Source organism: Bemisia tabaci, chromosome 2 (genome assembly GCF_918797505.1).
Source record: "Bemisia tabaci chromosome 2, PGI_BMITA_v3".
Lineage (NCBI taxonomy): Eukaryota > Metazoa > Arthropoda > Insecta > Hemiptera > Aleyrodidae > Bemisia > Bemisia tabaci.
Window position 1 is genome coordinate 12,120,398 of NC_092794.1, and position 6,356 is coordinate 12,126,753.

The window sequence follows — 6,356 nt, forward strand, 5'->3', positions numbered from 1 at the left end:
TAGTATCCCTCTAAAACAGATCAACGCAACTTCAGTAAATAAAGAAGCAACTTACCCCATGTTGCACCGAAAACCGGCAACCCACACTGGCGAAAAAGAGTCTCTTGGATCCAGAACATAGACTCTTTTAAACTCTAAAATTTGACAAGGAAAAATACTTTTGAATCAATTGGATTTTTTGCTTGAAATAGGAAATACGCTTGAATTAAGAGGCTTTTGGTTCTCGATTTAAGCAAAGATCCGATTGAATCAAGAGTATTTTTTCTTGTCCTTTGAAGAGACTGGAATCTGGATCCATGAGACTCTCTGGCTAGTGCGGTCGTATTCAAAGAGGATAATCATTGTAAAAACACCGCAGATTCTAATAATGGATTTTTTTGGAGGGAGAGATTTGCCATTGAATGGATTTTGGCCAGGTTTTGAGATCAAATACCACCATGTGCGGCTTCGGCAGCATGGAGGAGAGGGGACACTCAGGAGTGATGGCTGATGCACCAACACTACCAGCAGGGCACCGTGTACTTATTCAGTCATATTTCATGTTGTCAGATTAACGTGAAATCGCCGCGCACCCGCCTTTCGCGCTGCTTCGTTTCGTCAAGAATCGCTTATATCCAACGGAGACCCTACGCAGATACGCGTTTTTTATTGCTTATCTCAACAAATTCATGGTCCGCCGATCGAGCCATTAGAACCTCGTAACTCCCATGGGAACCGCATGCAGATCCGCGATTTTAGCGCAGAAAGCTGTGTGTGGCTCCACGGGCTAAGTATAACCTCGTAATTCCAGTTCTAACGTAATGCAGATACGTGTTTTCTGCATAACATAGCTGATGGTCAGCGAAAATCGCCAAAATCTGATGAAAATCCCCAGATTTTGGCAAAGCACTTTTCGTGCATGGTCTCTCGGGTCGGGTAGAGCCATGTGACGTAAATCCAATAAAATCCTTCCACAGCGATTTTTGGCCAGTATTGTAGAAAACACGCATGGGCCCTCGGTTTGCGCAGACCATTTTTACTCAAAAGGAAACCTCCCGAGGATCCGCGATTTTTGTACAGCGCAGCATCCGTATGGTCCCTCGGGCCGGATTAAGGGTCAAAGTTTCTCGGGAACGTCAATTGCCTGTAGCGAGCTGATTATTGAAGTTGTTTGACAGGGCGATGGACAAATAAGACATAGAAAGTATGGAGCTATGCTATTGGTTGAAGTAGGTGGCTCCTACAGACTAAGGATGCAAATTATGGACACACTATAGGGTCTCTCGTGGGTTGCCGTTAGTTAGTCCATCACCTACCTTCTTATAATGCCAAAAAACGTGCACTGGCAAAAAAAACACATTGGATTTTGAGTCCAGACTCTTAAAAACATCGATAAGAAAAAATACTCTTGATTCAGTCAGATTTAAGCTTAAATCAATTTGAGCGGATTTCCTTTTGATTTAAGCTTAAATCTGATAGAATCAAGAGTATTTTTTCATTCAATGTTTTCCAGAGTCTGGACTCTAGATCCAATGTGTTTTTTTTTTTTTTTTTTTTTTTTTTTTTTTTTTTTTTTTTCCAGTGTGATTCACCAACGACTATTCACATATTTGGCTTAGTTTTTTGCATAAATTTACTCATTTTTGCGGAAGAACGCTTGTTTATGGACATTCCCGGCCATTTTGGTTGGATATTGGAATCTGAAGATCTGCAGTGACATTTTTCGCTGCCAAAGATTGACTGCTATTTGGGGCCCTAGGTGCTCCATATTTCGACTTGTCCATATACTCTCCCTATGTGGGTACTCCAGGTTATACGTTCTCCGTTATGAAAAAGCTCCCACTCAGATGCCTACTCCAACGATTCGACAACGACGCGCCGGGCGTTAAATTCAACCGTGAAATTTTTCCTAGGAAGCAATCATTTCAGTTTTCATTTTTCCCCAGGATTTTTTCCTCTCCCTTCCCGTTTTTTCACCTTGGATTTTAATAAGATTTGTTCACGGGTATCTTTGTGTGCCGTGCGAGCGTGTAATACACGAAGGGCATGGATGATTTGTTGTGCCGGGGTCCGGGGTCCGGGGGCCGCGGGCCGGGGTTCGAGTCTCGAGTCCGTCTTTTCTTAATCTCTCCTCGAGGGCCCGGCCCGACAATCCCGACATGAAGCATCCAGTCAGTCCGATTGTTTCCGAGCGTCTCTCCCGACGGTGGCTGTCTCTCCGGACTCCCACTCCATTACGAATGCCGATTGCTGAGTCATTATCCCCCCCACCCCCTCCCCCTCCCCACAACGGATTCTTGAATCGAAAACTTACAAGCTTGTCCGACCCGACGATCCCCCGTTTTTCGTGACATTCAAATTAAGCGGCACGTAACGGGAGGCGCCTGGCTTTCGCGGCTTTTCGAGGGGTTGATGCGGCGCATGGTGTCGGGAACCTGGAAAAATCGGGAATCGAGATTCCGTGGACGTATAATGTTATTCAAGGAAATCATGGAATTGTGTGAAAAAAACGAGGAATTTCTCCTATTCTGTTTCCGAGATTGAAGAAATTTAAAATCTGCTCGCCCGCATTGGTTCGTTCTTGTAGAATTAGCCATCAGTGGCGAGGCATGGACCATCGATTATCGATAAATCGATATTTCTTCATTTGAAGCTATGGCAAAGAATCGATTTTTAAGGTGTTTGTTGGGAAAACCCCGTTTATCGATCCTTTTCCATGGATTTAAATGTCAGATCAATCGATATATCGCGAAGCACACCATGCCACCCCTTATTAATCGTACGGATTTATGCACATCGTAAGACACTTACTTAGCATACATGAGATGAAAATGCATTAAAATTCGGGAGAAAGAGAGAAATAATAAGAGAGTGAAGTAGAGGAAGAGGTAGAAAGAGAGGAAACGGATGAACAGTGGAAAGAAGAAGATAGAGGAGATCATTTTGGAGAAAATTTGAATTTTTTACGAGAGATCGAAAAGAAAAGGATAGAAATCCCAGGTATTCATCGCGAAATTTTTCAACAGAAATCAGTCGAAACCAGGAAAAGTCAGAAAGGGGACATCGAGAATTCTGGACCCTGAGCACTAAAATCAGATACATTGCCCTCATTTCAGATTCAAAGGGCGTAATTTTCAGATTTCGGCATCGCACATCCGTGGATAAAAAGCCAGATCATGGGTACCAAGAGTTTGGTGCTCAATGTTCTCCAATCTGTGGTTCGTCGGGCGAATAACAGAATAACTTCCAGCTCGTGAAACCGAACTTTGAAACTGTGAATCGAAGAGGAGGAAGTCCGGTTGCAAGAGTTTAGTTTTATCGGCCAAATGATTCAAGCAATTATAAACACCCGGTGTTAGCCATCCCATCCCCCTTCTAACCCACCCTTGCTGTGTGAAAGAGAGTCCATCTCCATAACAATCAGTATATATTAAAATATGAAGTATTCAAGAAATTAAAAAATGAGTTTTTTTTTACAGAAAACACTTTTTGGAGGGACTTCAAGCAATTGAATGAAGATTAAATCTCTGAATAATAGATATTCTTTTTCAATTATTAAAAAAAAAACTATCTTATTGTATCATGATGGCGTACACGTTTGATCCATTCAGTTTGTGGACATACTGCAAATACATTTCCTTTCCGAATGGCTCACGAGCATGACAAATCGTCGGCTATTATTCTTTTTGCTCTCATTGACACTTCATTTTTAGCTCGCGAACATTTGTAGGCTCATCTGTTCTAATTAACGTTTTAAAAAATGAGAACTGGGGCGGGTAGCGTAACACGTGCATGGACACTGGAACACGGACCGTTCGCACCCGGGGAGTGGGCGGACCATCATTAATAAAATACCTCATCAAATTTTTATGTCATTCTCGAGTTAACGAACCTACGGGCTGATTTTCATGATATTCCCATGGTGAAAGTAAAAAAAAAAGGATCTCCGCCACCGAGGATTTTTATACATTCAAATTTAAATATTTTAAACAAAAACTAATGCGCAGAATTTCTTTGACTCGATGCTTCTTTACCTTCATTACACTCCAAATAATAGACCGCGTATGGCAGAAAGGAACCAAACTGCATCAGTCATTGCCAAATTTAACGAGGCAACTAACTTTTTTACAAGGGAACGTTTGTGCGGATTCCTTTGAAAATTTTAAGGAATAATTTTCTTCGTTCTGCGCAGAAAATTCACTGAAAACACAAACATTTGCATAACCAATTTCTATTAAAAAAATAATATGCCCAAATTTTGGCTACAGCTGATGGGACTTGGTTCCTTTTTGCTTAACGCGGTCCAAATATACTCCGTTATTGAAGTTAGGTAACACACCAAGAAAAAACTACTCGTTTCATTATAATGCTCATAGTAAATTCCACGATCCCGCGCAGCACCTAATTTTCAAGTTGTAGTTACAATATTGCTTTCATCGTAACAAGTATATCAGTTCCAGAAACCCTGCAGTATTGCCATAGGGGCTGAGTTATAGTTTTTACCACTATGGTAATGCTGTAACCACGACTCCAAAGTCGGTAGGACCTAGAATCTACGATAAGCATGAGGATAACAACGATTCTAGTTTCTCCGTGCCCAGTAAAAATGAAAAAAAGGAAGAAAAAAATATAACACTGAACACTTGATGTTTGGTCACATGACAGCAGGTTTAATTTTTTAGGTTCATGAGGCCTCGTGTAGATTTCCAACATTGATATTTTTTCTTGTGATCACAAAACTATAAATTACATCATGCATCAGCCCCTTACAAAGCAATTCAAATCAATTAGAGCTCATGCATCGTATGTTGAGACAAACGTCAAAGTATTGTTTATGTCACCATTCACCAGTGGTGCCACCTGACTACATGTATTAACCTGTTGAGTGGTGCGAATTCAGAGCTAATCGGAGATTGACGTTTGTCTCAACATACGATGCGTGAGCTCTAGGATCAGTGGTGTAGCGTGCTTTGCGATTTATTGATTGATCTGCTATTTAAACTATGGAAAATGATCGATAAACAGAGTTCTAGCAACGCACACCTGAATAATCGATTCTTTACCATAGCTTCAAATGGGGAAATATCGATGATCAATCATTCGCGCTTTGCCATTAATCAGTATATTATATATCACAGAACAGTTGTTTAACGATTAATAGGTATACTATCAGATAAATGAAAAAAGTATGGTGTTGCCTCTAATCGTGTTATCCTTTCCGGAGGTATATATATATAAAAAAAAAGGATGAGTCGCAGATTCGTCCTCATGTATCATCCAGCAATATCAGTATTTCCTCTGGGAGAAGGTTCGAAACTCAAAATGTTCTCAATAACTCCACCAGAATTGACCAAAAATCGCTAAAAGTCACGTTCAAAAAAAAGTAAAGGCCGTCAAGCACTTCTCCCTCTCCTCTGAATTACGTTATCTCTGGGGGATTCAGAATCCTCTGATGTAAGGGCGTATCTCTATTTCCACATGAACCCTGTTCCACGTATAAATCCATGCTTTTTGAGGCTCTTGCAACAATCGAGATACGCCTTTACGTCTGAGGGTCGAGGGTTGAATCGTGGTTGAGGCACACAGCCATAAGTTTCAACGCAGGATGGGACCCCGGGGGGCTGAAAAAAAAGGGAAAGTGGTCGAGTACTTTTTTACTATTTAATTAAGGGGTATGTCCCGTGAACTGCAGTGTCAATTTGAAGCACTCCCCTCACGCAATCTCCTTTCGATACGGATTGAGGGGTCGAGGGTGACCGTCTGGAGCGCCGAATTTCTCCGACCTTGTCCCTCTTGAGCAGGATTTATCGGAGCCGAGCTTAATTACTCGCATTAAATATTCGCCCGTGAAGATCCATGCAAGAACGACGTATCGTTCAATAGAAATTCCGTGCAGATAAGCGGTTTTTTCTGAAGCACAGCAGAGGTGGTGAAGAGCCGGTCTGAGGAGGAGGGACGACCTTTCCTCCGTGCAATGTAGAAACAGCGCAAGTCCAGTGTGGTTGAATGTGGATTTGCGCGGTTTTTGATTGCGACGGCAGCGGATCGGCCGGTCTTTTTTGTCATTAGCCACACTCTCGGTTGCCTCCCCTGCGATCGGGGGACTTTTTTCGAGGCGCGCTATTCAACAGATGTTGCGAGTCGTCTGCTACACGCATCAGCCGGTCGCGCATTTCGCTGAGCGTCGTTTAATGATCAAAGCGAGGACAAAAACGGCTTAATTTATCATCCCGCCGGAGCGTTTTTTTGTGTGCATCCTATCGAAGGGTTGCGCCCACCCTCTCATAATGCACCCCGGCTATGGAGTCCCGATCATTAGTCCCGATATCTCGGGTCGAGATTACGCTGAGAACTTCAAACTTCGCCGCGCCGCCTCC